The sequence below is a fragment of the Lepisosteus oculatus genome, unplaced genomic scaffold, assembly GCF_040954835.1.
Source record: "Lepisosteus oculatus isolate fLepOcu1 unplaced genomic scaffold, fLepOcu1.hap2 HAP2_SCAFFOLD_48, whole genome shotgun sequence".
NCBI lineage: Eukaryota > Metazoa > Chordata > Actinopteri > Semionotiformes > Lepisosteidae > Lepisosteus > Lepisosteus oculatus.
In genome coordinates this window covers 1,262,095-1,271,373 of record NW_027168020.1, presented here as the reverse complement: position 1 = coordinate 1,271,373, position 9,279 = coordinate 1,262,095, and the positions used below count along the sequence as shown (strand labels likewise).

The 9,279-nt window shown below is 45.5% G+C and overlaps 1 non-coding gene across 1 annotated transcript; it reads left to right on the top strand.

The window, feature by feature from the left end:
- Window positions 1-3,418: 3,418 nt before the first annotated feature.
- On the top strand, window positions 3,419-3,532 carry LOC138230259 (U5 spliceosomal RNA). Its single transcript, XR_011186289.1, has one exon. It is a non-coding gene; the product is annotated as a U5 spliceosomal RNA (small nuclear RNA).
- Window positions 3,533-9,279: the final 5,747 nt, after the last annotated feature.

Genomic DNA, 9,279 nt, shown 5'->3' with positions numbered 1-9,279 from the left:
AACGGCATGAAAAATGCCCGGGGCAAGGAAGTAAAGAACAAAGAGTTGTTCCTGGCCAGTGACAAGCTCACGACCGAGGCTGGAATGATGGTTTACTGGAGGAAGGTGAAGGGACACTCCCAGGTGAAGGGACCCGACAAAGACGGGAATGATGAGGCCGACCGGTTGGCCAAATCTGGCGCCTTAGAGGGTGAACCCTGGCAGTTCCAGCAGGAATGGCTACCCCCAGAATTCGTGGCTGAGGTCAAGGCGGTTACCCGAAGCAGGGCTAGACAGGATGTCGGAGCTGACCCTCAATCTGTAGTGCTTGGGTCACAGGGTTTTAACACCGATCTTGCGGAAATGCAGAAACAGGACCCAGCAATTGGGCAAATGTATCAGCATATCGCTGACCCAGTGCGTCAACCTCTTTCGGAGCAGGTGCTGAGCCAGTCTCTGGAGCTGAAGGAGCTGGCAGAGGTGAAAGACAACCTAAAAATTATAAAGGGGTTGTTGGTTTGTGTACCAGTTGCACAAGGTGTCCCAAAGTGGGTAGTTCCCCACTGTCATCGGGGGGTCATGATCCAACACGCTCATGACGAACCCTGTGGGGGTCACCGGGGAATCAAGGCTACATACGACACTATCCAGCAGGTGGCATTCTGGCCTCACATGGGCCAAGACATCGCCGCGTATGTAAAGGGGTGTCTGACGTGTAGCCAGTTCCAACCATCACGGCCCTTGCACCGTGCACCACTCCAGAAAAAGGGCATGACATTCACCTGGTCCAATCTTCAAATGGATTGGGTGGGGCCACTGGTGAGGTCATCCAGAGGGAACAAATATTTCCTCACTGTTACGTGTGCATTCACAAAATGGATTGAGTGCCTCTCAGCACCCAACGACACGGCAGAGACAACTGCAGTGCTGTTGGTGAACCATGTGTTCAGTCGATGGGGATTCCCCCTGACCGTGGTCTCGGATCGGGGAACCCATTTCACAGCTACAGTAATGGCAACCCTGTGGAATATGCTTGGGGTCAAGACCCAGTTGCATATCTCCTACCACCCTCAATCCTCGGGCCAGGCAGAAAGGGCAAACCGAACGGTGGTTAGTATGCTCAAAAAGTTTGTCTCCAACAGCAGTAGGGACTGAGACATTAAGCTGCCCCTGGTTCTGATGGCCATCCGAGGTAAGCCCCATTGCTCTACGGGGGTCCCACCTTTTGAGATGATGACAGGTCGGAAGATGACTCTTCCCCTACACTGTCTTTATGGGGTGGAGGACCTGAGCACGACGGGGGCTGCTACGGCCCATCAGTATGTGTCAGACCTGCGAGCACATCTGCAGGCAACCTTTGCTTTTGCCCAGAACAATCTGGGAAGGAGTGCAGAGGGTAGGAAAGCATACTATGACCGAAAGGCAGTTAACCAGGAACTCCAAGTAGGAGACAAGGTCCTGTACTTCCAATTTGCCAAACCCACAGGGGTGGCCCGGAAGTTCTTACCCAGTTGGACAGGACCCCACGAGATTGTCGATAAGGTAGGTATCACCGGTAGCTTATCGAATTCAGATTGAGAAGGGAAGGCAATCTCTGGTCTACAAGTGGGTGCATCGCAACCACCTCCGGTTGTATCGCCCACCTCAAATGGCGCCGGAGAACACAGAATAGGGTTAAACGTCCAAACCCGATCAAAGAGGGGGGTGCCCCTTTGTAGCTGCAGGTAGTTAGGTACTGTACTGTAGGTCCTGCTAGGAAAATATATTCAAAATTATAGTGGAACTGTACCATGTGCCTCATCTATGTTCCAGAATGGGAATCCTAAAACTGCCAGGGCTGGTCCTGACAGTACTGTGGATCGCCTCGACACAGCCCCTTGAAGTTGTGGAACCTGGTCCTCCTACCGGCATAGTCCTGCAGGAAACCATAGTCCTCTCCATGGAAATCTTTATGGTACAATCTTTTTTTTTTCTTATAAAATATACTTTATTCCGAAAAAAAACACATCTCAAAGGGAAACGTCTCACACGATAACACTCCACAAAATTAAAACATCGGCGGAACGGCGGTGATTGTCCGTTATCAATCCTTGCAAGGGTGGGCGGATTTGCGCTATTATGAGAGTCCCTCCAAACCCTACCGCTTGCTGTAAACCATTAATCCCTGTACAGGGTCCATAGGCCTTTCCAGTGCTCCTTTGCCGTGGGGAAACCCCATTTAGCAACGTCGCGCTTCATCCTCCTCCTGAGGTCCGCCAGGATCCTCTCTTCCAGCTCCCTCGCTCCCCACTTGTTGTTGTGCCGGATGAGATTGTTTCTCGCGTCCCACAGGCCTTTCTTTGTGAGGGACAGCAGCAGCCACATCAGGAACTGCGTCCCCCTGTCCAGTCCGGTAGGTGCCAGCCCCAGCAGAATGTACTGGTAGCTGAGCACCGCATTCGTTTCCAGGAGTTGCATTATGTTGTCCATTCTGCCCCACACCGCCTTGGCGAAGGGGCAGCTCCTTCACTTTATTAAGATACTGAAGAAAGATGTGGAGACGGGGGTTTGAATTTAATCCTTTCTGTAGGGGGTTTAGACTTTCAAGTCACAAACTGGGGTTTATGGCAGGAAAGGGGGGTTAACTGATAAGGATTGCAGATGCAAGCTAGGAACCCCCCTGGGTGTAATGTTAAACTGACCATTTGTCCAGAACATCGTAAACTGGCCAAATACCATGAACCCCCCTCTTTACCATCAGACCGAGTGACGTCAGAAACGGAGAAGAAAACACTATATAACCCAAAAGTTTGTAACAGTACGGGGAACAATACTTCGGTTTTGTTGTTTCTTGCGGGAAACAAGACTTTGGCTTTATTGTTCCTTGCATGCAATAAACTCATCTGTTTTACTTCATCTCGGGATCAAGAACCTTATTTCTTCTGTTACAACAAATTTGGCGTAGTCGGCGGATGCTCCAGAAGGCGCAGAACTTCCCATCGGCAGGAGAGATGGTCAGCGCGCACATAACTAAGAGGTAAGGACTCCTCTTTTATTTAAAAGTCCCGACTCTCTCTGACCGATTGGGAAATCTCTGCTCCCTGCGAGAATCGCCCGAGATGACGGAGTAAACGTGAGTTTCTGAATTCCTCTGGCCCGGGGAAGACACCGGTGTATGTAATGGGTTGTTTGCTGTAAGCCCAGAATTTGGTCTGGCAGGGGTTCCGCGGTATTGTGTACAGGCGTTCGAAGCTGGTTTATGCCTTAATTGCGCGTGGAGTTTTTGAACGGGTTTTGGACCCTTACCGTGAAGTTCAGGACTGGTGTGGGCCTTAATTGCGCCCGGAGTTCTGAAGGTCAGAACTGGTTTGGGCCTTAATTGCGCCCGGAGTTCTGAGGCTCAGGATCGGTGTGGGCCTTAATTGCCAGATTAAGGCCTTAAATGGCCTTAATCAGCCATGCACTCTGGTTTCTTTTCATCTCGTACAAATCTTTCGCCTTTTACTAAAGATTTCCGTGGAGAGGAGCATGAATGAGTTCCATGCAATTTTTGTGCTTCCCTGCCTTCGGGTGGGTCGCAGCTGGGTTGGTCAAAGAGAGAAAACAAGCACGTTCGCAATCGCTCTTGTAATGGTGATTGTGGTCGTCTGCTCCGCGAGTCCTCGGTCTCCGGCCGTCTGATTGGCGTGCTTTTCTTTGGGGGGCGGGAAGTGTCCGGCCGCAGGGGATCTTGGGACCTTGCCTGCATAGCGGCTTCCCAGAGTGCGTCGTTTCCGGCACAGTGTGGCCGGGTGTTTTCCGAGTTATCGCACGGATTGGGCACGCTCGCAAGCCGTGAGCCGCAGGCGATGAGCCCGGAGCTGAACGGGCCCCACTGGCTCGTTTGTAAGGCCAGGTGTATTGCCAACCACGACCGGCAGGGCAGAGGCCTTGAAGGCGGCCTGGGCTTGCGTGATCGGATCAACTAAATGCTGTGGTGTTACTTTTTGTCAATGAAAAAATAAACTCTTTTCGTTTACAAAGACGGTTACAAAGAATGTGGACCAGGGTAATACTTTGAGCTTACAGCTTGTCCAAGGTCATTCATTATTAATACTCTTAGTAATATCTTCAGTAAAGACTTTGATGCATAAAATATTCCTGCATATTTAAAATATTTATGATAAAGGTGGTAGGTTGTGTACTTTTGTCCAACAGAACAATCTTGCTTTTATAAAATATACCGCCTTTTTAATGTTTAATGATTAACATGCTGTAATACACTGTTTAAATTTAAAAGTCTAAAGAGTATACACCTTAAATTCTTAATTGAATAAAGATTGTCCCTCAGCAGTGATCAGGATTCAAAACTGACGTTTTCTGGTGACAGCTCAAATGCTGTACAGGAGAGGTTAACCTTTATTAGCTCCACCTGGCGATTTTACAAGGTGATTCCGGATACTATTAACATAATCTAATTTGCGTCCGGTATGATGCGGTATACTGCGACACTCCCACCGTGTTATACCGCAGCATACCCCGCTTGTTTTGAATGGCTGCATATGTATATAGACTCTATATATACATTTGGTGCATGCCACAATTTTGGATGGTGGTGGAGGAATAGGGATTTTCTCAACACGGCAGGGACTCCAGTTAAGAATGCTGGGTTTATCTCTGAACTATTAGAAGCTTTGCAGCTACTGACTGAAGTAGCTGTGGTAATGTGTAAATCACATAATAAAGAAATGTTTCCAGTAACTCGAGGGAACAACTTTGCAGATGCAACTGTCAGGTGAGCAATACTTGTAGAACAGTAGTCTGAGACCTCTGTGAAGCAGAGAAATGGACATGGTTAGAAAAGATTATGGGGCTGCAGGATGATGGGGTGTGGAGCTGACAGCACACCAGACGCCCTGCATGCCCTCACAGCCTAATGCCCTTTATAGCCCGACAAATGCACTCTGTTGGACACCCAGGTGGGAGTCAAATGGTGTGCCGGTTACCCAAAACTGGGTGAGAACTGGGTTTGAAGCAGTAACCACTTATGTGGTATCTAATGTGGATGTAATGTTTATCAAAGGAACTCAACTACAGTTCAGGTGCGGGTGCAACAGCTCAAAAGGCCTGCTCCTGAGGAACCTTTCAAACCTGGGAAATTGAAAATTGTAAAGGGAAACCTGGGCTCTTATAATCTGTTTTCCCGGTGGGTTGCTGCCACTGCCTCTGTGTCTACCAAACACTTGATAACAGAGATAAGCCCTCGGTGGGCACTGCCCTGCCCCTTGTATTATGATCAAGGAACACACTTCACAGGGAAGGTGTGTCAGGCTGTGGCTGCATTGTTCGGAGTGAGATGGACTGAGATCACCCTCAGTCTGCTGGAACAGTGGAATGAAGGAACAGATCTCTGAAAGATCGACTAGACATCAGACTGAAGGAACACCATGGGATGCGGGCTGGATCAAACAGAACTGTGTAACAGCCTGTTTGATATCATCACGGGCCAATCAATGAAACTTCCTGGGGGGACGAATTTAGCTGGACGAATGGATTGTTGAATTTGCTAATTCTCTATTGTAGTATTGTAGGTTGCTAGGACTTAGCAAAGCACTATGATGAAGAAAAATATATATCATAATTATAATCCAGACGATTGGGGCATTGGTGCATGGCTACAGTCTGTGCTAGGAACATTGAGAGGGTCTCTGGTTCAATACATATTTGTGGGTCTGGTATTATTCGTTATGATCATATCGTTAATATCCTGTTTGAAAAACATGTGGACTAAAGCTGCTGCTTCTGTGCTAATTGTACGCCCTGAAGGGATCATGAAGGTCAAAAAATGATTTCATGGGAAAGGTTCTCTTATCTAGTGGCAGAACCTGATGGGTAGAACAATATAGCTTTAAGGGGGGTTACCCTTGGGAGTGATTCCCCTAGATGCAAATGATTATTGTGGTTTGTTTGTTCATAATAAGATGTTTTGCAGGAACGGAACAAAGAGAAATTTTACAACTTCAGCTAGAATTGTTCTGCAAAACGTCACAGCTGAGGCAGGGGAACAATGTGTAGATTTTTCTAAGAGTTATTACCCAGTTGTTGACCAATCTGTTGACCAATGTTGACCAAAAAAGCCTAAGATTATGCTGGGCTCCAGCCCACAGGGATTTACCTGTGCTGTAAGAACTAATGAGTGAATAAGGAGACTGGATTCTGGTGAAAGACTTCAGGAAAAAGAAATGGTGTTCACTCAGGTGGAGGGGGCTGTACCAGGTGCTGCTGACCACTGCCACTGCTGTGAAGGTCACAGAAATGGTGCCCTGGATTCATGCTTCCCACTGTAAAAAGGTCACAAACGAACTGAGCAAAGCGCAGGAGTGATGTCTCCACAAGGACAGATGGGGATAACCTGCTTGGGACTGATGTGCACAGCCCTTTTCCTTTTTATGTAGAAGCCTGTCACCACCCCAAAAGAGGAAGAATCTAAACACGAAGCCTCTTTGTATACAAACTGGCTGAATGAAACTGATAATGAGGGGGATATGAGTAATTTGTGGTATAAATTTATAAATCATACTGTAAAGTTAAAGAAATGTAATGCATCTTGTTATATATGTGCTTTAATGCCTCATTCTACAGCCTCACCCATGCGACTTTTTATGAAATGTACTCTTTTATTAATATCACGTTAGAAGGCTTAGACGCTATCAAACAAGAATTAAGGGGAGTTAGATTAATGGCACTTCAGAACAGGTTCGTGCTGGACCTTCAAAATGCAGCATCTGGAGGAGTCTATGCTTTAGTAGGAGACTCCTGTTGTACATATATTCCAGCTAATGACTATGATTACGGAAATCTTACGCTCGCTATTCAGCATTTGAAAGAACTAAAAGACAAGGTGAATAAAGAGAGAGGCATAAAAGATACACCGGCTTTTCTCTCCTGGTTAGAATCACTGTTTGGGCCAGGGGGAATGTTTTTCTTTTAAGTTACTAACACCGATTATAGGGGCTGTGATACTTGTCTTCCTGTTTTTATGTTGCTGTATGACATGTATTATTCCAATGCTTCGAAATATGGAAATATGGTACCTAGGGGGATAAACTGTTCATCCTTCCAGTCTGGAGAATTGGCAGCTGTCTGACGTCAGTAAGTGATCCTTAAAAAATTAATAGTTCCATGACAGTGTGCATCACCAGAAAATCAATTTCAATGCATTAAAACTCTTGTTATCCTTCTGATCATTGAAGTGTCATTGCCCCAGCACTGTATACTCTTACTTTTGACGCCTGTCTGAAGTTGGATCCATTTCTAAGAATGGTGACTCACATATCCTCATGCTCAACTTTGGCTCAACCACACAAACTATGAAGTTAATCATCTGCTTTTGCTCCAAGATTTATGTTACTAGGCTCTCTCCTGGGGATCCTCGTGTTCAAACATTGCCCTTATTGTGGATGATCCATGACAGAATTCAGGGAATTCAGAATTCTGATACCTCAGCTCAGATTCTGACTGGGCAGACTGTCATTGCCTGGTGTGAATGTGTGCATATCTGTTTTTGTGCATGTTCTGTGGCCTGTTGTACAGTACATCACAAATGAAAGGGAAATGGAAAACTAAAATAAGACTCAAGTGTTTTATCTTTCATTAACAGTGTTTCATTAGTATCTGTGCTAGATCCTGTCATCCACTGCTTACCACGACAGGCTCTAGCACAGGATAGCAGCTAATACATTTAACAATCTCACTGCACAATGTTGTATATTCAAGGGCTGATCTTCTGTACTTTTTCTTTCACTTTTCATTTCCTAGAAACTCAGTCCTGCCAGGAATAATCTGAGAACAAAATCAATCTGAGTGAAAATCTAAGCAGAGGAAGATTGTTTTACAGAGTCAACAAGGTCTAATTCAAGGTCAAAAAATGATTTCATGGGAAAGGTTCTCTTATCTAGTGGCAGAACCTGATGGGTAGAACAATATAGCTTTAAGGGGGGTTACCCTTGGGAGTGATTCCCCTAGATGCAAATGATTATTGTGGTTTGTTTGTTCATAATAAGATGTTTTGCAGGAACGGAACAAAGAGAAATTTTACAACTTCAGCTAGAATTGTTCTGCAAAACGTCACAGCTGAGGCAGGGGAACAATGTGTAGATTTTTCTAAGAGTTATTACCCAGTTGTTGACCAATCTGTTGACCAATGTTGACCAAAAAAGCCTAAGATTATGCTGGGCTCCAGCCCACAGGGATTTACCTGTGCTGTAAGAACTAATGAGTGAATAAGGAGACTGGATTCTGGTGAAAGACTTCAGGAAAAAGAAATGGTGTTCACTCAGGTGGAGGGGGCTGTACCAGGTGCTGCTGACCACTGCCACTGCTGTGAAGGTCACAGAAATGGTGCCCTGGATTCATGCTTCCCACTGTAAAAAGGTCACAAACGAACTGAGCAAAGCGCAGGAGTGATGTCTCCACAAGGACAGATGGGGATAACCTGCTTGGGACTGATGTGCACAGCCCTTTTCCTTTTTATGTAGAAGCCTGTCACCACCCCAAAAGAGGAAGAATCTAAACACGAAGCCTCTTTGTATACAAACTGGCTGAATGAAACTGATAATGAGGGGGATATGAGTAATTTGTGGTATAAATTTATAAATCATACTGTAAAGTTAAAGAAATTTAATGCATCTTGTTATATATGTGCTTTAATGCCTCATTCTACAGCCTCACCCATGCGACTTTTTATGAAATGTACTCTTTTATTAATATCACGTTAGAAGGCTTAGACGCTATCAAACAAGAATTAAGGGGAGTTAGATTAATGGCACTTCAGAACAGGTTCGTGCTGGACCTTCAAAATGCAGCATCTGGAGGAGTCTATGCTTTAGTAGGAGACTCCTGTTGTACATATATTCCAGCTAATGACTATGATTACGGAAATCTTACGCTCGCTATTCAGCATTTGAAAGAACTAAAAGACAAGGTGAATAAAGAGAGAGGCATAAAAGATACACCGGCTTTTCTCTCCTGGTTAGAATCACTGTTTGGGCCAGGGGGAATGTTTTTCTTTTAAGTTACTAACACCGATTATAGGGGCTGTGATACTTGTCTTCCTGTTTTTATGTTGCTGTATGACATGTATTATTCCAATGCTTCGAAATATGGAAATATGGTACCTAGGGGGATAAACTGTTCATCCTTCCAGTCTGGAGAATTGGCAGCTGTCTGACGTCAGTAAGTGATCCTTAAAAAATTAATAGTTCCATGACAGTGTGCATCACCAGAAAATCAATTTCAATGCATTAAAACTCTTGTTATCCTTCTGATCATTGAAGTGTCATT